The following is a 26708-nucleotide window of genomic DNA, read 5'->3' as shown; positions in this document are numbered from 1 at the left end:
TAGTGTGTATTTCACTGGGGTCGTGGTTGATATTTTTCATTTTGTTCCCTTGTTCATCAATTCTGCTCTGGACAAAATGACTAGAAGGAGAAATTCACAACAAAAGAAAGAACCAGAGGTGATACTCTCTGCCAAAGACCTAATCGATATGGATATAAGTAAAATATCAGACCTGGAATTCAGGATAATGGTTATAAAGTTACTAGCTGGGCTTGAAAAAAGCATAAAAGACACTAGAGAATCTCTTAGTGCAGAAATAAAATCTAATCAGGCTGAAATTAAAAATGCTGTAACTGAGATGAGGTCTAAAATGGATGCTCTAACAGCTAGGGTAAATGAGGCATAAGAGAGAGTCAGTGACATAGACAAGATATGGAAAGGAAGGAAGTTGAGGAAAAAAGAGAAAAACAACTAATGGACCATGAGGGGAGCTTCGAGAAATCTGTGATACCATAAAGTAAAACAATATTAGAATTATTGGGGTCCCCAGAGGAAGAAGAAAGAGAGAGAGGGAGGGACAGAAGATATATTTGAGCAAATCATAGCTGTGAATGTCCCTAACCTGGGGAAGAAAACAGGCATTCAAGTCCAAGACATAGAGAGAAACCCCCTCAAAATCAATAAAATAGGTCAACGAACCAAGAGATAATAGCGAAGCTTGCAAATTTCAGACATAAAGAGAAGATCCTGAAAGAAGCTCGAGGCAAGAGCTCCTTAAACTACAAAGGTAGAAACATTAGACTGGCAGCAGACCTGTCCACAGAGACCTGGCAGGCCAGAAAGGGCTGGCATGATATATTCAGGGCACTAAATGAGAAAAACATGCAGCCAAGAATACTTTATCCAATAAGGCTGTCATTCAGAATGGAAGGAGAGATAAAGAGCTTCCAGGACAAACAGAAACTAAAAGAATCTGTGGTCACTAAACCAGCCTTGCAAGAAATATTAAAGGGGATCCTGTAAGTGAAGAGAGAGCCCAAAAGTAACACAGACCAGAAAGAAACAGAGACAATCTACAGAAACAGGGACTTTACAGGCAATACAATGGCACTAAATTCATATCTGTCAGTAGTTACAATGAATGCAAATAGGCTAAATGCTTCAATCAAAAGACACAGGGTGTCAGATTGGATAAAAAAGCAAGACACATCCATATGCTGTCTACAAGAGACTCATTTTAAACCCAAAGACACCTCCAGATTGAAAATAAGGGAGCGGAGAAATATTTATCATGCTAGTGGACATCAAAAGAAAGCTGGGGTAGCAATTCTTATATCAGACAAATTAGATTTTAAACCAAAGACTGTAGTAAGGGATGAAGAGGGACCTTATATCATACTTAAAGGGTCTATCCAACAAGAAAATCTAACAATTCTAAACATTTATGCTCCTAACTCAGGAGCAGACAATTATATAAACCAATTAATAACAAAATTAAAGAAACATTGATAATAATACAATAATAAGAGGGGACTTTAACACCCCACTCACAGCAATGGAAAGATCATCTAAGCAGAAAATCAACAAGGAAACAAGGGCTTTGAATGACACACTAGACCAGATGGATTTCACAGATACATACAGAGCATTCTAACCTAAAGCAACAGAATACACATTATTCTTCAGTGTACATAGAACATTCTCCAGAACAGATCACATACTGGGTCACAAATCAGGTCCCAACCAGTACCAAAAGATTGGGATTATTCCCTGCATATTTTTAGACCACAGTGCTTTGAAACTTGAACTCAATCACAAGAGGAAATTTGGAAGGAACTCAAACACTTGGAGATTAAAAAGCACCCCACTAAAGAATGAATGGGTCAACCAGGAAATTAAAGAAGAAGTAAAAAATTCATGGAAACAAACAAAAAAGAAAACACAACAGTTCAAAACCTTTTGGATGTAGCAAAGGCGGTCCTAAGAGGGAAGTACATAGCAATACAAGCCTTTCTCAAAAAATTAGAAAAGTCTCAAAATACACAAGCCTAAAGAGACTGGAGAAAGAACAGCAAATAAAGCCTAAGCCAAGCACAAGAAGAGAAATAATAAAGATCAGAGCAGAAATCAATGAAATAGAAACCAAAAGAACAGTAGAACAGATCAATGAAACTAGAAGCTGGTTCTTTGAAAGAATTAATAAGATCAATAAAGCCCTAGGCACACTTATCAAAAAGGACAGAAAGGACCCAAATTAATAAAATCGTGAATGAAAGGGGAGAGATCACGAGCAACACCAAGGAAATACAATTTTAAGAACATATTATGTGCAACTACATACTAACAAATTAGGCAATCTTGAAGAAATGGATGCGTTCCTGGAAACTTATAAATTACCAAAACTGAAACAAGAAGAAATAGAAAAAGCTGAACAGACTCATAACCAGCAAGGAAATTGAAGCAGTAATCAAAAATCTCCCAACAAACAAGAGTTCAGGGCTGGATGGCTTCCCAGGAGAATTCTACCAAACATTTAAAGAAGAACTAATACCTATTCTTCTGAAGCTGTTTCAAAAAATCGAAATGGAAGGAAAACTTCCAAACTCATCTTATGAAGCCAGCATTACCTTGGTCCCAACACCAAAGACCCCATCAAAAAGGAGAATTACAGATCAGTATCACTGATGAACATGGATGCCAAAATTCTCACCAAGATACTAGCCAATAGGATCCAACAGTACATTAAAACAATTATTCACCACGACAAAGTGGGATTTATTCCTGGACTGCAAGGTTGGTTCAACATTCACAAATCAATGTGATACATCACATTAATAAAAGAAAGGACAAGAACCATATGATCCTCTCAATAGATACAGAAAAAGCATTTGACAAAATAAAGCATCCTTTCTTGATTAAAACTCTCCACAGTGTAGACATAGAGGGAACATACCTCAATATCATAAAAGCCATATACAAAAAGCCCTCAGTGAATATCATTCTCAATGGGGAAAAACTGAGAGCTTTTCCCTTAAAGTCAGGAACACGACAGGGATGCCCACTCTCACCACTGTTGTTCAACATAGAACTAGAAGTCCTAGCCTCAACAATCAGAAAACTAACTAACTAACTAAATAAATAAATGACATTCAAATTGGCAAAGCAGAAGTCAAAATCTCACTCTTTGCAGATGACATGATAATTTATGTGGAAAACCCAAAAGACTCTACCCCAAAACTGCTAGAACTCATAGAGCAATTCAGCAATGTGGCAGGATACAAAATCAATGCACAGAAATTAGTTGCATCTCTATACACTAACAATGTGACTGAAGAGAGAGAAATTAAGAAATTGATCCCATTTATAATTGTACCAAAAACTGTAAGATACCTATGAATAAACCTAACCAAAGTGGTAAAGAATCTGCACTTTAAAAACTACAGAATGCTTGTGAAAGAAATTGAGGAAGACACAAAGAGAGGGAAAAACATTCCACACTCTTGGATTGGAGGAATAAATATTGTGAAAATGTCTATGCTACCCAGAGCAATCTACACTTTCAAAGCAATCTCTATCAAAATACCATCAATATTTTTCACACAGCTGGAACAAACAATCCTAAAATTTGTATGGAACCAGAAAAGACCCTGAATAACCATAGGAATGTTGAAAAAGAAAACCAAAGCTGGGGGCATCACAATGCCTGACTTCAAGCTATGTTACATAGATGTGATCATCAAGACAGCATGGTACTGGCACAAAAACAGACACAGATCAATGGAACAGAATAGGGAACTCAGAAATGGATCCTCAACTCTATGGGCAACTAATCTTGGACAAATCAGGAAAGACTATCCAATGGAAAAAAGACAGTCTCTTCAATAAATGGTGCTGGGAAAATTGAACAGCCACATGTAGAAGAATGAAATTGGACCATTTTCTTACACAAAAATAAACTCAAAATGGATTAAAGACTTAAATGTGAGACAGGAATCTATCAAAATCCTAGAGGAGAACACAGGCAGCAACCTCTTTGACCTCGGCTACAGCAACTTCTTGCTAGACACATCTCTAAAGGCAAGGGAAACAAAAGTAAAAATGAACTACTGGGGATTCATCAAGACAAAAACTTTTGCACAGCAAGGGAAACAGTCTACAAAACTAGAAGTTAACCTATGGAATGGGAGAAGATATTTGCAAATGGCATATCAGATAAAGGGCTAGTACCAAGATCTATGAATAACTTACCAAACTCAACACCCAAATAACAAATAACCCAGTCAGGAAATGGGTAGAAGGCATGAACAGACATTTCTACAAAGAAGATATACAAACGGCCAACAGACACATGAAAAAAAAATGCTCCACATCACTTGCATTTCAAAATACAATTCAAAACCATACAATTCAAAACCATAATGAGATACCACCTTACGCCAGTCAGATTGGCTAAAATTAACAAGTCAGGAAACAACAGATGTTGGCGAGGATGTGGAGAAAGGGGAACCCTCTTCCACTGTTGATGGGAATGCAAGCTGGTACAGCCACTCTGGAAAACAGTATGGAGGTTCCTCAAGACGTTAAAAATAGAGCTACCCTACCACCCAGCAATTGCACTACTAGGTATTTACCCCAGAGATACAAATGTATTGATCTGATGGGGCACCTGCACCCCAATGTTTATAGCAGCAATGTCCACAATAGCCAAACTGTGGAAGAGTCCCAATGTCCATCGACAGATAAATGGGTAAAGATGATAAAGATGTGGTATACACACACACACACACACACACACACATACACACACACTCACAATGGAATATTACTCAGCCATCAGAAAGGATTAATATTTACCATTTACATTGACGTGGATGGAACTGGAGGGTTTTATGCTGAGCAAAATAAGTCAATCAGAGAAAGGAATTATTATATGGTTTCACTCATATGTGGAGCATAAGAAACTGTGCAGAGGATCATAGGGAAAGGAAGGGAAATCTGAATGAGAAGTCATCAGAGAGGGAGAAAAACCATGAGAGGTTCTTAACTATAGGAAACAAATTGAGTGTTGTTGGAGGGGGCTAGGCAGGGGGCTGGGGTAATTGGGTGCTGAGCACTGGGTGTCATAGGCAACTGATAAATTATTGAACATTACATCAAAAACTAATGATGTAGTATATGTTGGCTAATTGAATTTAAATAAAACAAATGAAAAAGGATTCCATGGAATGGGAAAAAATATTTGCGAATCATATATCTGAAAAGGGATTGGTATACAAAATATATAAAGAACTCCTACAACTCAGCAACAAAAAACACCAAATAACCCAATTAAAAAATGAGCAAAAACTTAAATAGACAATTCTCCAAGAAAGACTTTTTAAATGGCCAATAAGCACACGAAAAGATGCTCAATATCACTAATCCTTAGGGAAATGGATATTTAAACCACAGTGAGATACTACTGCACAAATATTAAGATGGTTATTGTTAGATAAAAAGGAAAATAACAAATTTTGGCAAGGATATAGATAATTTGGAACCCCTGTGCAACTCTTCGTGGGAATGTAAAATGGTACAGCTGCTATGAAAAACAGTTTTTCAAAAAATTAAAAATAGAATTATCATATGATGTATAAATTTCACTTCTGGATATATATGCAAATGATTTGAAAGCAGTCTTGAAGCAATATTTGTTCACAGAAACATTCTTCACAATAGCCAAAAGGTGGAAGCAAGTGAGTATCAACAGATGAATGGCTAAACAAAATATGATATATACATATAATATATATATGTATATAAAATATGATATATATATAATAGAGTATTATTCAGCCTTAAAAAAGGAAATTCTGACACATGCTACAACATAGATGAAACTTGAGGACTTTATGCTAAGTGAAATAAGCCAGTTACAAAAGGACAAATAAATATTGCATGATTCCACTTATGTGAGGAACCTAGAATAGACAAGTTCATAAAGACAGAAAATAATATGGTGGCACCGGGGGCTTGAGGGAGGGGGAAAGCTGGAAAATTGGAAGTTATTATTTAATGAGTACAGAGTTTTAGTTTTGCAAGATGAAAAGAGTTCTGGAGATGGATGGTGGCTATGATTGCATAACAATGTGAATGTACTTTATTTTGCAACTGTACACTTAAAAATAATTAAGATGGGAAATTATATGAAATATATATGTATTATGTGTATTTAGCACAATTAAAATAATAAAATAAATATATATATTTATATATATATATTATGTGTATTTAGCACAATTAAAATAATAAAATAAAATAAAAAGAATAGTGTTCTGGCATGGACTGCCTATGGAGGTAGTTGCTTGTCTATGGATATATCTAGGCAAGGTAATCTAGAAAAGTTGATTAATGTATCAGATAAAAATGGTTTTAGATGATCTAGTTATTATCAGGAGGTAGAACAAAGAATCTTTGTGGCCAAGAGTCAATGTGAGACTTGATAAACATACAATAGCCAGGAAGGTAGTGCTTTTAAATTTTGTTGTGATTTGCTGCACAAAGCACCAGTGAGGCAAAACTTAAAACATCTATCTTCTTCTAGCAGGCAGTTAGAAATGGTACAGTTGCTGGTTTCCTCCTTTTCCATTATACACTTTTTCCCCCAGGGATTCCTGCTGAACAAAGTATTATGTATGCAATTTACAACACCCAGAGACATGTACTATCTTACATGTTGCCTTCAAATAGTCCTGTGCACATATTTCTCCCCTAATAAAACAGTTTCCCTGAAATGAGGGCTATTTTACTCACCTACTCACCTACTCATTATTACTCCTACCACCTCCTTCCTCCCAGCTATAGTATCTTAAACTTAGTAGGTAGTCTTTAAGTATATTGTATCTATGAACAACTAAGCTTCAGATAAATGGAATGAGATAGCTCCTTTAATACACCTTCCAGAAATTGAGAGCCTGTCTCAAATCTCAAGACAATTCCAAACCACACTGTATGCCTTTAATGTATATTAAAGTCTCTCTCTGCCTGACTGTTAAGCTGGGACATTGGTCGCCTGTCCTAGGACTGGAACTTACACAATTGGCTCTCCTAAACCAAGAAGTCCATTATTCATCTGTTTCCAGTGTCTCAGGTAAGTATATATTGCAGTCCTCACTGGAAAAGACAAGAGAGGTAAATAGATGAGGAAGCCCAAAAGAGTTGCAAGGGACCTCAGCCACAGATCAGTTAGATCAGTTCTTCTCTATCTTTTCATTCATTTCCAAACCCTTCTAATATCTTTTTTATAAGGCCCAAGGCTTCTATGAGTTTTTTTTCTTCTGAAAAAACTGCATTTATTAAATAATAGCTTTTCCATGTTCACGCATGCACGCACACACATGCGTCAGACTTTCTGATCAGCATGGATAACCAATGTTACTGTGCTTGGTTGTTGTAATTTGGGGAAAAACAAACTTGACAGATAACTGGGGCAGCTATATGATAGTTAAGTGCTCTATTTTCATTAAAGTTTGAAATACTGAAAATGACTTAAGGATCCCAATGATTACTTTTGTGGTCCATTAGAATGACCAGAGACCTCAGGCTGGGAACCACTGATGTAGTTAGCTCCTCCCCCCTCCATTTTTGAGTCACGAAGTAAGGCTTTTGCCAAATAGAAAGTTAATCTTTGAACTGGAATTAAAACTCACCCCATTCAAGGCCAGTTGCTTTCTTGGCTTTCTTCATGACACTTTTGGCCTATAACTTTGACTCATCTATGATCAGATTTTTTGTAAATGTCATGAAAGGGACTTTTGGTCAAAATCTGTATTAGAATTCTCCAGAGAAACAGAACCTATCTATATCTATCTCTATCTCTATCTATTTTGATATATCTATATTGACATATAGATATATCACTTCTCTTGTCTTTTCCAGTGAGGACTGCAATATATACTTACCTGAGACACTGGAAACAGATGAATAATGGACTTCTTGGTCTGCCACCCTCCTTGAGTCTGAGGACAGCTGTAAGCTTTCTACAGTCCCCTTATGCTCCCTACACCCACACATTCAGACCTGACTGGTTAGGGGGGGCCTTTGGATTGGCAAAAAAATTGCAAGGTTTCCCACAGCCAAGCTGGTCAGCATGCAAGCAAGTTCTTTGGAGTCTATATGCAGTAAGTGCCACTTCACATTTCCCAAAGCCTTTGAAAGGTGTGGCAGGTTAAGACTCCCACAGAGAAGCTATCTGCCCACTTTGAAGGGGAAATGCTACTCAGTGCCTAAAGCCACTCCTTGTTAAAAGCAGCTTTAGCTCAGCAGCTTTTGCTGTGGGGAGGGGAAAAGGGTGTGGAAAGAAGCTCCCTTGAATTGAAACTTGAATCTTGGGGGTAAACACAGCTGGGACTTGTTCCAACATCGGCTTCTATGGCCTGGAAACAAGAGCACCCTATGTCCCAGCGAAATGCATGTTTGCTGAGCCTCATCCTGCCTATTTCTAAATCTCAGTCAACTGCAGAAATAAGTGTCCTTAAAAATAAAATCTTTTGGCAGGGGAGAGGGTTCTTTTTAGAGGGATTTTAAAAATTATTTCAATTTATAATCTTAAATATTCCCAATCCTACAGTCCTCACTAATTCGCAGGCATACATGCACATGCAAACGAACACACACACACACAGACACACACACACACACAGAGCCCCCAGTAAGCTTAGGGCAGAGATACAGCTAGCCACTGGTGTGACTCCTAGCTTCCCAGCCCTGCGCAAAAGAATAGAGCCCGGAACTGAAAAATTGAAACTGTCAAGCGCTTCTGAACAACTGCAAATAGACACTTGGCCAATGTAAAGAGAATCAAAGACAGCATGGGCCAGCTAGCAAAGAATTAAACTGATTAAAGCAGAAGCACAGCGAGCTTCCGTGGGCTAAGTTCTGGCTTTCCAAGACCCTAGACCAGGAATAACAGTGCTTTCATTTTTTTAAATTTATTTTTTAATTTCAGCATGGTGCTTTTTTGCTATGCGAACTTGAGCACGTGGCTTAATCTCTCAGTGCTTCGTTGTTTCAAACACACTGAATTGTCTAGGATGATAAACCATTACCTCTGTCCCAGCAGGTCTTAATAGTTGAATGAAGTTTTGCATGTGTTACAATAAACGCAACCAAAATTGTACTCAACAAATTCTAATCGTGTATGTGTGTGTGCGTAGAAATGGTGTGGTTTGTCAGGGATGGATGCCTCTCTGTCATAGTAAATGCTGAAAAAGTTTTAAAGACTATCATCCTCTTTGTGCTCCAGCTCTGGAAAAATTACACACCCCATCCCACCCCCCTGACCAGGGAAAACAACCACTGTCCTTTCCTCAGGGTTGGCTTCTTTGAGCTGAGCATCTCCAGAACTGGTTCCCTGTGGGCCTCAAGGGCACCTCTTAACCTTGGTTTGGAGGAGGAGGGGTCTATCAGAGAATCTATTGGTCACACCCCAAGTCATTTCTGAGCACAACTAACCATTCTGAATGAATATTTCAGGAGCAGGAATCATGGAAATATCAATCTTGTTGTTCTGTCTTTTAGAAGAATAAGATCTGGTCAAAGGACAGGAACAAACTTTCTGGGGAATATACCATAATCCTCATTTCCTTTTCTACACAAGTCCTTGCCTGTGCTATTTTAATGGCTAAATAGCAAATTGTGCCTTAAAAATTATTCACTGGCAAGATTTCAGTGTAGAAATCTGCCTTTTGAAAACAGTGCATTATGACATTATAATGTTAAGTGGAAGAAAACCAAGATAGGTAAAACCATAGAAACATAACGATACACAGGAAAAAAGATTAGAAGATCAAAATATTAAAATAGGCAGTCCTTGATTTCTTCCCATTTTTCTATTCTTTTGTTTCTCCCACATATTATTAAAATAAATTATTTTTATAATAAAAAATATAATTTTCAATTTCTTTCCTCTCTCTTTTTCCTTTTTTGAACATGGAAAGATTTCACATACAGGACAGGGAGTCAAGAGTCTCAAGTACAATATTAAATGGATGTGTGCCCTTGCTAAGTCATTTACCTTCTCTGGGCCTCTGTTACTCTCATAAAATGGGGTAGAAGACTGACAAGAAGGTATCCCTAGAGAGGCTTCCAATTCCTTTTTTTTCTTTTTTTTAAAGATTTTACTTATTTATTTATTTATTTGAGAAAGAGAGAGAGAAAGAGAAACAGCATGAGAGGGGAGAGAGTCAGAGGGAGAAGCAGTCTCCCCACTGAGCCGGGAGCCCGATGTGGGACTCGATCCCAGGACTCCGGGATCATGACCTGAGCCGAAGGCAGTCGCTTAACCAACTGAGCCACGCAGGTGCCCGAGACGCTTCCAATTCTGGTCTTTAATGTTTTATAGCCAAAATCACTGAGCTGGCTGAGTAGCCTATAGCCTTTGCAAATTAAAGTCTACAGTAGGACTTAGAGTTCTCTGGTCCTAAGAGCTATCAGTTGACAGAATTTTCCAATTTTCAGATTATATATTATTTTATCATGAAAAAGTAATGTACATGTCATTGGCTCTAGGGCATTGTTAGAGTGGAAAAGGGAATGTAAAAGGAAAATGAAATACAACCCCAAACAAGATGTTGAATGAAAAAAAGAAACAGGGGACCTGGGTGGCTCAGTTGGTCAAGCATCTGCCTTTGGCTCAGGTCATGAACTCAGGGTCCTGGAATCTAGCCCCATGTCAGGCTCCCTGCTCAGCAGGGAGTCTGCTTCTCCCTTTCCCTCTTCCCCTCCCCCACACTTGTGATCTCTCTCTCTCAAATAAATCTTTTAAAAAAAAGAAAAAAAAAGACATACATTGTAGAATGACACATACATTAGGATATTACTTATGTAAATTAAGAAAAACACACAGAACAATTCTGTCTATATATTTATATATAGAATATATATTCTAGTCTATATAATATGTATTCATATGTACATGTATATGAATGAAATGGAAGAATACATACCAAATACATACCAAATTCATTTTTGCCTCTGGGAATGGATAGAGAGGAATGGGGTTGGAAATAGGGGACAGAATTTAACTTGTCTGTAACATTTTATTTTCCCACTAGAAAAAATATCTAAAGCAAACTTGATGTTAAAAATAGTAACAGAGAAACAATCTGGTGGTTACCAGAGGGGAGAGTGGGGATGGGTGAAATAGGGGAAAGGAATTAAAAGGTATAAAAGTCCAGTTATGGGATGCCTGGGTGGCTCAGTTGGTTAAGCGTCTGCCTTCAGCTCAGGTCATGATCCCAGGGTCCTGGGATCAAGTCCCGCATCGGGCTCCCTGCTCAGTGGGGAGTCTGCTTCTCCCTCTGCCTGCTACTCCCCCTGCTTGTGCTCTCTCTCTCTCTCTCTCTGACAAATAAATGAATAAAATCTTTAAAAAAAGACAAAAGTCCAGTTATAAAATAAATAGGAGATGGGGATACAATGTACAGCATAAGGAATATAGTTAATAATATGTAACAATTTTTATGGTGACAGATGGTACCTAGATTTATTGTGATGATCACCTTATAATGCATAAAAATGTTAAATCACTGTTGTGCATCTGAAACTAATATAATATTTTATGTCAAATTACACTTGAATAAAAAATCTTAACAATTTTATTTGTCAATTACATTTCAATAAAGGTGAAAAAATAAAAGAAACTTAAAAATAGTAATAGTTATTATTCAACATGAATAAGTTCTAGAGGTCCACTATATAACACAGTGCTTTACTTAACAATACTGCATTGTACACTTAAAAATTTGTTAAGTGGGTAGATATGTTAAGTGTTCTTACCACAATTTTAAAAAGTTACATTTGTCAATTCTGAGTAGAGATCCAAGTGTGTTTGTTACATTATTGATTCTTAGTGTTTTCCAGTATTTTTCTAATTACTCAAAATAAAAACATAAATCATTGTTAAAAGCAAAAAATTAGATTTCTTTTCTATATTTTTCAAAATCTGTGAAATGTTTTGATAAATGACAAATGATTTTAATCTCAAAACTAGAAAAATGGAAGAGAGGAAAAAGTAACAGGACAAAGAAAAATGAAAGAGCAGTATCACTGGGATTAAAGGCCCTGGGAACCTCAGGAACTTTTTGCCCAAAAGTAACTAACAAATTCCCATTTTAGATCATAAACCAAAGACTTAACAAGTGGACCTATTACAAGACGGGAACCCCTGAGTGTTCCAGCTTCCATCCTCTACCATATATTTAAAACCCCACTGTGTTTCAATGATTTTCTCTGGATAGAAACTTCCAGTGAGTCTCCTCCAACCGCTTAGCCTTTCAGGGACAAATTTTCCATCTCAGCTTCCAAGGCGACTGTTACAACACCACAAATCACCTTCTGCCATCCCTTCTTAAGCCAAATTCCTACTGATTTCCAGGAATCATATGGGGAATGTGGCTCTCTGAATTTATTGCCTCGTAGTACTCAGCTCACAACATTTCTTAAACTAAATGTCTTACTATAAAAGCTGAACATGCTGAAGATAAAGCTTTCCTTATTCCCCTACTGGCCTCCCCCAACCTAATCCCTGTCACAGTCAGAAATGCCATTTTATCCCCCAACTCTGAAGAAATCTCAGTCATCTTGGCTCTTTGCTGCATACTGATCAATGATTGAATCCATTTGTTTTTATCAACTCACTATCTCTTGATTTCCCCCATGGCCCCTTTTGTCAGCCCTTTCCCCCAAACCCTCCTTGCTTTTTGTGGGCACTTCACAATATGATGTTTTTAAATGGCTCTTGCCCTGGCCATCTGCCACACCCAAGAGCCATAACCTCTCTCAGCTGATGTAACTTAAGTGCTGGCTCCAGACTTTGCTCTCTAAGGGTGGCAATGACCTTGCATGCATCCAGCCACACAATATGCCAGGAAAGGAGCTACAGTCAAACAAGCTATGGATCCCAGGCAACATCAAGGGGAAGGTTAAAGGCTCTGCTGATAAGTGAGGGGGAAATTTGGGAAGGTGGTTAGGTAGGAGAGAGTGTTAAATGGAATGGATAAGTACAGGCTTCATGTGTTCAGAAACCAGAATCCTCCGTACCTCACTGTTCAAAAAGACCACTGATAGGGCATTCTAAGGGAAGGGATCAGGGCCTGGCCTGTAATGATCACTCTGTCCCTTATTTATACTGTGACTTTGAGCAACTCAATGTAAAGTATCTGAGACTCAATTCCCCCACCTGCAAATGTTACCATCATGGAAACTCTTACTGTGGGAAAAGCCCTTAGAGATCAACCCTCCACCAAGCCTTCAATTCAGTTTAAAAACTCTGAGGCCCAGGGAGGAGAAGTAACTTGTCATGCACGGTCTTCAATATTTATCTTTCCTAAGTCCATGAGGTTGTTTGTGAGGCCAAATGAAATAAAACATTGGAGCCTTTTAAATTCTTTAGAAGAGAAGGGCTATAGAATTATAAGGTGTTATTACTGGCAGTATTAGTGCCTATACTCCCCTAACATAACTTAGTCTCTTGAATGAAGACACATCAGTCTGAATTTTCACTTCCTCAGGTCTACTAAACACACAGTTGTCTCCTTCAGCTGGCCATCTCAGCAACAAGACAGCAGCTCTCTGCCCTATTGTTCACTGCAGCCTCTCCCACCTCAAATTGTCTCAGCTGCTTGAGCACTCCTTCTACCCCAGGGTCTAGAAATAGCTGGTCTTCCCTGCACCCTCCTCTGGGCCCAGATGACCAGTGATACCTTACATCTCGTGACAAACAGCATTTCAGTGCCATAAGTAGATGACATGGAGCAGGGAGAAGTTCATTACCAAGGGCCTCCTAGAGGGTTACTGGGAGTGGGGTCAGAACCACAGAGATCAGAAAAAAGCTGAAGAAGTCCAAAAGGACAGAGGGTAAATAAAGAGGTAGGATCACACTTTTCCTTTCAGTACCTATTATACCAAATGGCTTTTCATTTAAAAGACGGGACGCCTGGGTGGCTCAGTTGGTTAAGCATCTGCCTTCGGCTCAGCTCATGATCCTGGAATCCCGGAATTGAGCCCCGCACCGGGCTTAGTGAGAGGGAGCCTGCTTCTCCCTCTGCCCCTCATCCCGCTTGTTCTCTCTCTCTCTAAAGAAAAAAGAGTAATTTGAGGCTGCTTTTGTCTAGTATATGCCCTGGATACCTGAGGCAGTCCTGTAGACTTTTCAGTTTAATAAACTCAACTTTCAAAAAATAAAGGACCCTCATTCCTGACATTAGCCATATCCACTTAAGGCTTCCATTAGTCAATGGGACTCCATGTTGGAAGATATCAAACTCATACCTGAGGGTAGAATGGTAGAGGTGAAAATCAAAAGAGAGAGATTAGTCCACCTACCTGTTCTTTAGCATCTTTCAGTGGTTGGCTAGAAGTAACTTGGCCTTGATGAATCATGAATCATTGGGATCAGTAATATCATGACATCACCACCTTAACTGAACAATAAACAAGTCTGTCTTTCCATTTATTCAGGTGCTAAATATATAGAAATGTGTAGCTACCAAAGAACTGTTCAAATAGGACCAAAAAACAAAACAAAACAGTGGCTTATAGGAAAAGAGTGAGATCAATGGCAAGGAAGGCTGATTCTAAGTTCTCTTCCCAGATCTGTATAGCAGTACCCTGACCCTTTGGCCACTCTGCTTAACTGGTGACCACTGTCTTCAGAATTAAATAGCATATTTGGAGCCTTCTTGAGAGACAAAGTGACAAATTGGGATTTTGGTTTTTCCCACCATATCATCTCCACATCTTTGAGTAAGAGACCAGGCATATTCACCTCTTCCCCCCACACACACACATGAAAGGATCTAGGTAAGCCATAGCCTTGGGTTTAACAACCAACACTTTGGCTTTGGGTTATAAAGCATGCCTATCTTTCTCTTTACCACACAAATTTCAAACTGCTTCCTCTTCAGATGCATATGTGTTTTTGTTTAGCTTTAAGTCAAACCACATAAATCCGTGAAACTCACTGTAGCCTGGCACAATTCCCCTTCCTTTCACCTATTTAGCCAAATGGATTTGACTGTGTCATTTATGAAACATCTTAACATGTCAAGGCTACAGCTTTGCACATATAACATTTGCTATAGGAAAAGGCAATGTGACTCAGTAAACAGCGGGTATACTTCTTTCTTTGCCAAGAGGTACAGTAGATAGGCAGTCCATAAAAACAAGCACACAGAGATATACACACAAATACAGAGAGCCAGTAAGGAAAATGTTACTGAACTGCCCCAAGGGGAGATCAAAAACACTGAATCTACATTGAGGAAACCCCTACAAGTCAAAGGAAAGAGAGATTTCAGAAAGCAACAGTTATGCCAGTGCACAAAGAAGCTGTGTAAAAGGGTCAACTGATTCTCTGAGCCTTGGACAAAAAGTGCCAAGAAGTTAACATGGAGCTCTGTGAAGGACAGAGTTCTTTCACAAATGCTTCCCACCTGGCTGAGATGCTGGAAGCTTCAGGGATCTGAACATTGGGGCCACAAAGATGCCAGATAAACCCTAGATTCTAAAAAAAAAAAAAAAAAGAATAAATACCCTTTTCATAACCTACTCCTTTCTGTTAATATTTCCTCAATCGTTATTTCAGTCATGGAGATGGAGTGTGTGTTGTTATGAATAAACAAACTAACTTCTCCCCAATAGGGGAGATTATCTCTTTAACCAAACAGAGTAGTACAGGAATCTGTAGCATGTCACTCCACCTCTCTTACAAGAGTCAAGAGGAAAAAATTCAGTTAATACTATGATATAGTTTCTACCAACTCTGCTGGGTCCATACTATCCAGGTGAGTTCCCTATTGCCCATATCTCCCTAGTATTCATCTCTGCCAAGATGACAGAGATGTTAGAATTATTTCACAAATATTTTAAAGCAGTCATGATAAAAATGTTTCAATAATCAATGACACTCTTGAAACAAAAAAAATAATAAAGTTTCAGCAAAGAAATAGAAGACACACGGAAGAACCAAGTGTAAATTTTAGAAATGAAAAATACAATAACTGAAACTTAAAAAAATCTCAACAGATGGGTTCTATAGCAGAATGGAGAGGACTGTGGAAAGAATCAGCCAACTTGAAGATAGAATAATAGAAATTATTCATCTGAAGAACAGAGAAAAATAGACTGAAAAAAATGAACAGGGCCTCAGGGACCTATGAGACTATTAAAAATATCTAACTTTCCTGTCATTAGAGGAGGACTGGAACAATAAGATATGAGAAGGCAAGACAGAAAAGGTATTCAAAGGAATAATGGCTGAAAACTTCCCAAATCTGGCATAAGATACATACCTACAGATTCAAGCTGAGAGTATTACAAACTGGATGAACCCAAAGAAATCCATGCCAAACACATCATAGTCAAAGTTCTGAAAACTCTAAAGACATGGGAAAAAAAATCTTGAAAGCAGTGAGAGAGCAATGATGCCTTAACTACAGGGGAAGAAAACAATTTGAATGATTTCTCATCAGAACCCATGGAGGCCAGAAGGCAGTGGCACAACCTTTTTTCAAGTGATGAAAGAAAAGAACTGTTAACTCAGAATCCTGTGTCTTGTAAAAACATCCTTCAAGAATAAAGGGGAAATTAAGAAATTCTCAGATGAAAGAAAATTGTTTGCCAACAAACCTGCACTAAAAGGATGGCAAAAGAAAGTTCTCTAAATGGAAAGAAAATATAAAAGAAGGAATTGCAGAACCTCAGGAAGGAAGGAAGAACAACAGAAAAAGCGAAAGTAAGAGTAAATACAATTGACTTTGCTTCTCCTGTTGAGTTTTCTCAGTTATGTTTGATAGTTGAAACAAAAATTGTAACACTGTCTGATGTGGTTCTAAATATATGTAGAGGATATGCTTAATTCAACAATATTATAAATAAGGGAGGATAAAAGTTTAAGTTTACTCAAACAGGTAAAATGTTGATACTAGTAGATTGTGATAAGTTATGTGCAGGCACTCCGGAAGATAGTTTTGCAATTTCTTAAAAACTAAACATGCACTTACCATAGGATACAGCAACCACACTCTGGCATTTTCTCCAGAGAAATGAAAATTTATGCTTACATGAAAACTTGTACACTAACCTGTACAGCTTTATTTGTAAGAGCCAAAAACTGGAGACAACCAAAATGTTCCTCAACAGGTAAGTGTTAAACAAACTGTGATACATTCATACCATGGAATACTGTTCAATAGTAAAAAAGAATGTACTGTTTATACATAAAACAACTTGGACAGATCTCAAGAGAAGCATGCTGAATAAAAAAGTCAATCTGAAAAGGTAACATACTCCATGACTCCATTTATATAATATTTTTGAAATGACAAAATTATAGATATAAAAAAAGATTAATGATTGCCAGGAGTTAGGGATAGTGGGAGTGAGGGGAGTAAGTGTGACTATAAAGAAAATAAAGGAATAGCATAAGAAAGATCTTTCGTGGTGATGGAAGAGTACTTTATCTTGATTGTAGTAGTGGTTACACAAATCTACACATGTGATAAAATGACACAGAACTAAACACACCCATTGTTCCAATGTCGAGTTCATGATTTTGATCTTATATATATATATACGTATATATATATATATATATATATATATATATATATATATATATATGTGTGTGTGTGTGTGTGTGTGTGTGTATATATATAAGTATATATATACGTATATATACACATATATATATGTAAGATGTAACATTTGGGGACATCGGGTGAAGGGTATATAAGACATCTCTGTCCTTACAACATACTGTGAATCTACAATTATTTCAAAAGATAAAGAAAAAAAAAATCAAGTCAGTGTGGTAAGCAGAGTAATGACCCTTTAAAGTAGTCCACATCCTACTTCAAGAACCTGTGAATATGTTAAGTTATATATCAGGAGGGGCATTATGGTTGCAGATGAAATTATGGTTGCAAATCAACCAACCTTGAGATGAGGAAATTATTCTGTAGTATCTATCCAGGTAGACTTGATGTAGCACAGAGGTCTTTAAAAGTGGAAGAGGGAGACAGAAGAGTGAGAGTCAGAGAAGGACATGAGACAACGAAAGCAAGATTGAAGGAATGCAATATAAGGAATTAATCTACCATTGCTGACTTTGAGGATGGAGGGTGCCCTTGAGCCAAGAAATGTGGGCAAACTCTAGAAGCTGGAAAAGGCAAGGAAAGAGAATCTCTCCTAGAGCCTCCAGAAAAAAATGCAGCCCTGCCCACACCTTGACTTTAGCCCAGTGAGACCTATTTCAGATTGCTGACCTCTAGAACTGTGGGAAAATAAATTAATGTTGTTTATAAACTACTAGGTTTTTGATAATTTGTTACAGCAGCCATGGCAAACTAATACAATCACCAACTAGTGGTTAAAAACTAAATCACTCAAAGATGGACAGCTGGCTTTTTGCAGAGTACATTCAATTCATTATTCAAAAGTCAGTAACTCTGTACTATAGTCTTAACTCAGTGGTTAATACATCATGGCTAATGGTATTTGCAATTCCACATTACCAATGATAGCAATGATAGAAATCTTGCCTCAGAATTGCAGGGAAAAGAAACATGTTACTCTTTATTAAATAGGGCCTCCTAAGTCAATGCAGAAATAAGAACAGAAGCATTTGTGCCATGAAGGCTGAAAATCTTGTCTCAGCTACAGATACCTGTTTGCAATGAATTTTTCTGTTGTGTTAAAACAGGGCATCTTAAATAAATAAAAAAATATATTAAAAAAAGGGGGGTTGCCTGGGTGGCTCAGTCGGTTAAGTGTCTGCCTTCGGCTCAGGTCATGATCCCAGGGTCCTGGGATCGAGCCCTGCTTTGGGGTCCTGCTCAGCAGGGAATCTTCTTCTCCCTCTCCCTTTGCCTGGGGCTCCGCCTGCTTGTGCTCTCTCTGTCAAATAAATAAATAAAAATCTTAAAAAAAAAAAAAACAGGGCATCTACACTTATTTTCTAATGGGGAGAATATAGAAACAATAGAAAAATGCATCGAATTAGAAAAAGCCTGGGGTAAATTATTACAGATGATAAAAAGATCTAGCTAGGAACAAAGCTAATTTCCTATAAGACAAGAGAATCTGTTTTATTCTTTTCTGTCCCCAGTATCTCAGTGCTTAGCATATAGTAGGTGCTCAATAAATGTTTGCTAATTAAAGTAGATATAATGATTAATGACCTTTCCAAATTTAGGATTCTATTAGCCCTCATACTCTGCCATACTCCAGACTGCTAAGATAAAAAGCAGAGACAAGCGATAAACAGTTATTCATGGATAGGGATACCACCAATTCCTACCACCCCAACTGTAAGACACAGATATGGCATATGTTCTTGTTTGCAGAGCTTAAGGAGCTTTGCTTTTAATATATCATGTTAGATCACCACGATGGCTAAATAATCCAAAATGTCCATGAGTACCAGGGGTCCTCGTGAAGATATCTGGATACCACCTTCCTCTCTCAATTGATGCTAGCAAAAGTTCCCTATTTTGGTCAAGGCCATTGGCTAAGATAAACATATAAAAAGAGGTAGATGAAAGAGAGATGCGGGCAGGCAAACATGCATGAGGTTTTATGGAATATATTTCATGTATTAATAATGAATTTGTGAAGAGTGAGTGTTGAACAGGCATTCTTAAGAATTTGAAAGTTGACAAATCAAGGATTTAGGGATACTATCCTTGACTTGTTTTTGGTGAGAATAGTCAGTCAAAGTGAGTGCTAAGTGATCCTTTTTCATAATAAAAATACTTGTGCAGGTTAATCAGAAAAATGCTTGTAAGAGAGCAGTGGACCAGAAATATATTAATAAGGGGCTTTCTTGAAAGAATCATTTTCATGGCTTCCATTTCAAGCTACCCTGACCATCAAAGCCATGCAACAGGAATTCTTGTAACAACTGAGCAAAGGCTAGTGCAGAGGTTTTTAAATCAGAATGTATGGTTGGACTTCCTAAAAATGTATGCAAGTGTCATATATGTAAATGTGCACTTTTCTGTAGACAGTTTCCTTGGCATTCATCGAATTTTCACAGGAGTTCATGCCAAAAATAAGGGTTAGGAACCACTAAGCTAGGTGGTGATGGCCCACTTTTCCTACTCCCTTACTCAGTAAAGCATGTCTTCAGAATGTGTTCCAGTTATTTAGTAACTAAAGAGACAGAAGGTCTCTGTTCAAGCAAGTTACTGAGACCTGGTCTCTGGGTTAATAAATCACATGCATGCTTGGAATAACATGGCAAATATCGGAAAGGAGGCCAGAAAGAATTTAGTAGCACCACAAAATTTAGGTTACTGCAACAGGCAGGAAAGAAAAGATCACTATTAACGTTTGGACTTAAACAAACAAATTCACATGTGGATTTTACTTTTGGGGTCATCACCCAGCCACTCCACCAGGTTCTGAACTATCTCTGAAACCCTAACTATCAGCTGATAAGTACATGTTCAGGAACTGTGGACCCATTTTAACACTGGCCTAAGTAAAGCTCAATTACGAAGGAGACACTTGAAAACATTTGCAAAAGCAACTCTAAATAGCTCCACATTTTCTTCCTGTGTGCATTATTCTTTTTCCATACTGGGCCAGATCTGGCCTGTGGACCATAGTTCCTTTTGACCCCTGCCCTAGATCAGTGAAGGCCAATCATAGATACTTAGAACTGGAAAGTAGTTTAAAAGGTCATCTTCGCCATTACAGAAAAAGCAAATGGAAATATATGTAATAGCTACATATAGATATATACATATAAATATAGATATAATTTCTATATTTACATTTGGCAAGACCACATGCAAACTATTTGGGACAGAGAGATAATTACTTGTGCATTTCTCAAAACATATTCTAAAAAGATGAATTCACACTTCTGTTTGTACAACCTTCTTTTGTCTTAAAACAGCCATGGTAAAGATGATCTTTCTAAACCCAAATGCCTTCTGGTATGCTTTAAGCTTATTACCTATCACCAGTCTTTCATGAAAATAAGAATAGCCCTGCTCCAGCATGCAGATAGCACCTCTTTGTTTGATTTAAAGATGCCTTATAGTTAGGATGACCACAGAATTTTTTGTCCAAACTGGGACGCCTTTGAGGGTGAAATAAGTATGCTGGGACAAGAGGTTTAAACCATAGCATATGGCCACACCGCTTACAGACCTCCATAGAGGAAATGGTTTAACTTGCCCCAAAGAAAATCTATCTCTGTGCCTTTTCTCAATGGAGGATGGCTTGGCATTACTCTAGCAGTCAGGCCCATGGTATAATCTTGGTCTCTAACCTCTAAACCCCCTTAGGTTAAATATTAGGAGTAGCTCCTTGCTTAGGCTAGTTGTGTAATACTTGAAAGGGGCTACTAAGGGAGAAAGATGTAACTTTTTAAATGAGGTTTGGGAGTGTTTGAGAAAATAGTAGATAATTGTTTATATCAAAATCATTTTGTTGGGAATGGATACAATGACCTATTAAAATGCTTTTTAGAAAAATAAAAATTATATGCATAATAGTTGGTCCTGAAGATTTCAGTCCTTTTTCTACCAGAGAACAAGGGAGGGAAAGACATCAAGTCATAGTGCTTATCAACAGAAAAAGAGACCAAAAAGAGCACATTCCCTAGCAGAGGCCTGCAGATCACCAAGGGAAATGAAGGACTGAAGGGAAGAGAGACAAAGAGCATCCTCACCCCTTACCTATAGTTGGCCCAGGAAAGGCCCTACCATCAGTATAAGGCAGCTTCTCCCCACCACCCTCCATTCTCCAGGCTGACCCCATCCCAGACCAGATCTCCCCAAGGTTGTGATGTGCTTACTTTGCAGAAGGCTAGTGTTGCTTAAGAAGAAAGGAATGGTGATCTCTGCCTAAAATGAAATTTTCTTGGTGAGAGAAAAGATCTGAAGTTAAAGGTAGGCCCAAGTGATGATGCAGTCTCATCCAGTGCCCTTTGTTTTGTTTTCAAGCAGCCCTGGAAAAGTGGCACAAAGAGCATGGCAAGTCCTTTATGTCCAACCCTATGACCTTGGGTTTGAAAGGGTGCTTTCTGGTGGAGAAACTGTTAATGAGGGAGCTAGTTGATGGACAAATTTTTCATAGGAGGTAAAAGGAAAAATAAAAAAAAATTAAAATGTCCAAACCTGAAATCTTGTTTTGTTTTGTTTTGTTTTGTTTCTGTGCAAATAGGTGTTTGTATTAAAACGTGGGGGCAAGACCTGTGGGCAGAAAGAGCTGCACTGTGATTGTGAGGAGTGATTGATTATAAACTTTTAAGTTGAGGGAGATCAACTTAATAGAGATAAAGGAAGTTTCTAAAGGGATTTTCATATGTTAAAGAAGACTTAAAAGATACTGGAGGTCTGGCTATTGTCACTGAAATCTTAGCGGAAAAGCAGGGTAGCCAGATGACCTACTCCTTATTATATCATTTCCCTTCCCTATCATCCTTGGTTCTTCTCTCTTTTTGGTTGCTACAAGCAGGAACACTTACACCATGTATGTGTCACCAGATAAATAAGTTTAAAGATAATGTGACAATCAAAGGCCAGTTAGAATCTCCTTCTCTCCCTTTACTAAGGTATTTGGAGGGGAAAAAAAGTATTCACTAGAACTGGACTTAGGAACAGAGAAACTGCAATCAATGAATGCTTTTTGGGTTAGGCTAGTCCCTCTTGGTTAAGCAAATACTTTGGTGAAACCAGGACCTCCATGGTGATTTTGTCAGATGAGCACATCTTTGAGTGTTTAAAATCCAGCACTTAATCACTTTCCTCATCTCTTTTCTCCCACTCCTAAACACAGGCAACACCACCATATCTTTAGTTCTCTCTGCTTACTGGGTAGTTTACAGGTAATCAGAGGATTGTGAAAAAAATAAAAATGGAGAAAAGAGGCAGTGAAACAGAGAAAGTGACAGTGTTCTGCACTTGTTTGACTTTGGCAACAGGGTGTTATAGGTTTGCGTGTGTGTGTGTGTGTGTGTGTGTGTGTGTGCACCTGTGTGTTTTAAAAAGCATTGATGCATCAAAGATTTATTCACTGAACAGGTTGATTTATTTAACAAACTTGACATATGTCAAATTCTACCATGTGCTTACATAATTGTTACCCATTAATCAAAGCTATTATTTAGCCAAATATTTGTTTTAAAAGTATTTTCCTTTAAATGACTTTTTCTAGTCCACTGCACAATCAATCAGTGGTTCATTTTTATTATGTTCTGTTCTGTTATGTTAACAACAGCTATTTTAAATTTAATCTTCTAGGGCCATTCCATCTCCACCCAAAATCTATTCCTTTTTTTCCTAGTAACAAATATCTGGTTAAAATCACATAATAGGGAAAAATTTAAAAATATGTACAATGTCCTTTCATGGTATTGTATTTTACACTCTTGATTTCAAAAAAAAAAAAAAAAAGCAGTTTCTCAACATACTGATAAAATCACAGATTTGAATACTGTTAACCTAAGAAACTGGTTATAAGGACAAAAGGATATGATTTTGTGTGTGCGTGAGTGTGTGTTTGTGGAGTGTGGAAAGGTGGTTGGGACAGCTAGGGAAGAGCTAGGTGGATAATTAAGATAAAAGAAAGTAAATGGAGTCAAATTTCAAGTCTTGAATTTTGTTGAATCACCCTACTCCATCTGAACACATGTACACAAAAAATTATATTTTGTTCAACTCAAATGCATGCAATTGGAAGGTATTTCTGAGAAACAAAAATGTCTAATCACTAGCTACCAGTTTGAGTTCTTCTATTGCAAATATGCCATTTGCAAAAACAAGAGGCTCATTTTGATCTCCCAGGTCAAGGTGTGAGGACTAGGAAAGATGGGGGCGGGCGGGGAGGAAGGGAAATCCCACCACCACACAATTAAATCTTTGACCTAGTAAGCAAATACGTTTTTGTTGTTACTGCTGGGTAAAATGTACAAGTCTTCCAGAAATTAGACACTGTAATAAAAATGTACCAGCCCAAATTTAAATTGCTCACTAGACAGATGGTTAATTATATTCACAGCCACATATTTCACTGGGATAGTTTCAGACACTCAGCCAGTTTTATTTGATTATCCAGTTTCCCAGTTAATATGTAAAATGACAGTTACTTAGGGCTTTTCTGTTCCCTTCTAAAAATGTATTTTAAATAAGTGTAAATTCTCCTCAGCCACGAGAACATCACTGCTGTAAATAAAATGTTTGATTATGGCACCCTGTGTGTAAAAGATGTAAGGGAGATTCATCCCCTGAAACCCGAATGGTCTCTGTAGTTCAGAGAAGACTATTGGAACACCTTTCCTCACCAAGCAAAATATTTCAGGAACTATCAGCACACTCAGCTCCTCCGCCAAAAACAACCGAGGAGATATTTAAATCACTGGTTGACATGCTTTCGATGCTTTTTAAAAACAGCTCTAGCAGCCCTACACACAAATCACGTCTCTTCAGATAAGAGTCTAGAAAATGGAACGTTAGGAAAAGGCCACATAGCTAAGTACACTGCTGTGCACAGAATTCAACAATATGCTGGGAGCCAAAACCCAAAAGCAAAATATAAAACCCACTGATTCCAAAATGCAACCAGAAGCTCGACAAAAATCAAGTGTGCCGATGTTGAAATGGAGATGCCAATTTTTTTTTTTTTTTTTTTTTTTTTTTTTAACTTCGAAAAAGACAGGAAACCTTGCGCGGGTGATTCGGTCCCTCACGAATCAGACAGAGAAGCAGTCATGCTGAAACCACTGGATTCCTCAGCAGAACGGCGCCAACTCAGCGGCGCGTTTTCCATACTTTCCCGGAGCGGGCCCCGCTCCCCACACCGGCTCGCGGCCTCCCAGCCCCACCGGGTGTGCGAGACCCCAGCGGACGTGTGCAGCGGGGCGCGGCAGAGCGAAGCACCAGAAGCCACGCAGGAAAGTGTCAATTCGATTGCCACCGAAAGCGGGAAGGGGCCGAGGGCCAATTTCCGCGAAGGTGACAAGCTGGGCGAGGCTCGCTGGGGCCCCCAACACACACCCTACCGCGGCCCTCGGTCGGGTGGCGTGTGCTGGGGAGCGCTCCTTGGTTGGCAGGGCAGCCCCAAGCGCGTAGGGGGCGCTGACGACCGTACTTCGCACCTTTGCCGCTTTGGCCCTGGCTCCCAGTCGCGGCCGCCGCGTGGGTTTTCCCGCTCGCGCGGAAGCGTGTGGTGTTGGTGCCAGTTCCCTGGCCAGGATCTCTCCGGCACCAGCCCGAAAGGAGGCGTCACACTGCTGTCTTCGATGCCGGGCTGTGTGCGTGTGAGCGCCAAGGCTCCGGCCCGCTCGCTTCCCCTCCCCCTTCTCCCAGCGCAAGCAGAGGCCTTTCCTAGATTGCAGTGCCTGTCAGGGCTAGCCGAGATCTCTCGCCCTTACCGCCTCGCTCCCTCGTACACAGACACACAAATGCACGCCATTCTCACACAGAGGTCCTCCCTTCCGTTTTCCCTTCCTCCTCTTTGAGCTTGGCTTCCCTCAATTCGTTCCACCCCTTGCCACCTCGAGCCAGCCGGGGAGCCTGCGAGAAGGCCAGGGAGCTGGTTGGTAACGCTCGTACTCACCTCACAGGCCGACTCAGGAGGCGCAAGTCGCTGGCGGGCTCAGGCAGCGGGCGCTGGAACTAGCGCGGTCGCAGTCAAGGCTGGGCTGCCGCCGTCGCCGCAGCTGCTTGAGCTGCCGCCGCCGCCGCCGCCGCTGCTACTGCTGCCGCCGCCGCCGCCGCCTCTGCCTCAGCTCCATGCGCCAGGCCCGCCAGGTGGACGCGCCTGTGTCCCTCAGGCGCCGCCGCCGCCGCCGCCGCCGCCGCGGTGCTAGATGGAGTCAGAGCTGTCGGGCTCTGGCCCTGAAACTCAGCACCGCAGTGCCTATGGGCTGCTCCCGGGCTCCGTGCTTCGGGTGCACCACCGCACGCTCCGGCCGGGCTACCTCAGCAGCGGGCTGCGCGCGCGGCGCTGGAGCCCTCTCAGTGCGGTGGCTGCGGCGGTCGGCGGGAGGGAGAGAGAAGGAGGGCGGCTGCTACTGTCGCCGTAGTCGTTAAAGCTATTGCTAAATGCTGTTACTGCCGCTACTGCTACTGCTACTGGTGTGGCGGTGGCGGCTGCTGATGCTGATGCTGATGCTACTGGTTTTCCGTCCCGGGTTCTCCCCCTGCCTCGTCCCCCCTCCCCCCTCTCTCCTCCTCCTCCTCCTTCCCCTCCCTCCGCTGCTTTTCTCAGAGCCTCGGCGGGCGCTGCCTGGTCTCCCCTTCTCCCTGAGATGCCTCTGCCCATTCAGAAAGGTGCCCAGAGTGGGACTGCCTCGGCTGCCACCATCGCTATTGCCCCTGCCATTGTTTCCTCCAACACGGTTGTGCTTGCTGGCCGCGTTCCCCCCAGTATCTCCCTTCCCCAGAACAGCCTTCCCTTTCCCTCCTGCGCTCTCTACCTTGTCTACGGTCCCTTCCTCATGTGCCCCCTCCCACTCTGTCCGTCTGTCCCTCCCTCCCCTTAGGCGCCCGGGAGCGCGCACTGCGCGGCCACCTGTCATAAAGGGCGCGCACCCCCCTTCCCCACCCCACCCCGCCCCCCACTCGCATTCTTGCAGCCAGCCCAGTCCACCGCGCCGGTGGCGCGTTCTTTCCTAGGCAGACCCGCAGCCGGACACCACTCTCTCACATCTTTTAGGGCAGTTATGTGTACAGAGAGGGGCGCTCTGAAGTTTGGGGAAGAACAGTCTAATG

The 26708-nt window shown here is 40.0% G+C and overlaps 1 protein-coding gene across 2 annotated transcripts in view; it reads right to left on the bottom strand.

Moving 5' to 3' along the window:
* NEXMIF (neurite extension and migration factor) overlaps positions 1-26460 on the bottom strand; it is a 155834-nt gene extending 129374 nt beyond the window's left edge. For both annotated transcript variants that reach the window (XM_032387825.1, XM_032387824.1), the window contains exon 1: positions 25552-26460. The gene's annotated coding sequence lies outside the window, so the exon portion shown is untranslated. The remainder of the gene's footprint in view (positions 1-25551) is intronic.
* Positions 26461-26708: the final 248 nt, after the last annotated feature.

Source organism: Phoca vitulina, unplaced genomic scaffold, assembly GCF_004348235.1.
Source record: "Phoca vitulina isolate PV1807 unplaced genomic scaffold, GSC_HSeal_1.0 scaffold51, whole genome shotgun sequence".
Taxonomy (NCBI): Eukaryota; Metazoa; Chordata; class Mammalia; order Carnivora; family Phocidae; genus Phoca; species Phoca vitulina.
The sequence above is the reverse complement of the archived record's forward strand: the minus strand, read 5'-3'. Positions and strand labels throughout refer to the sequence as shown.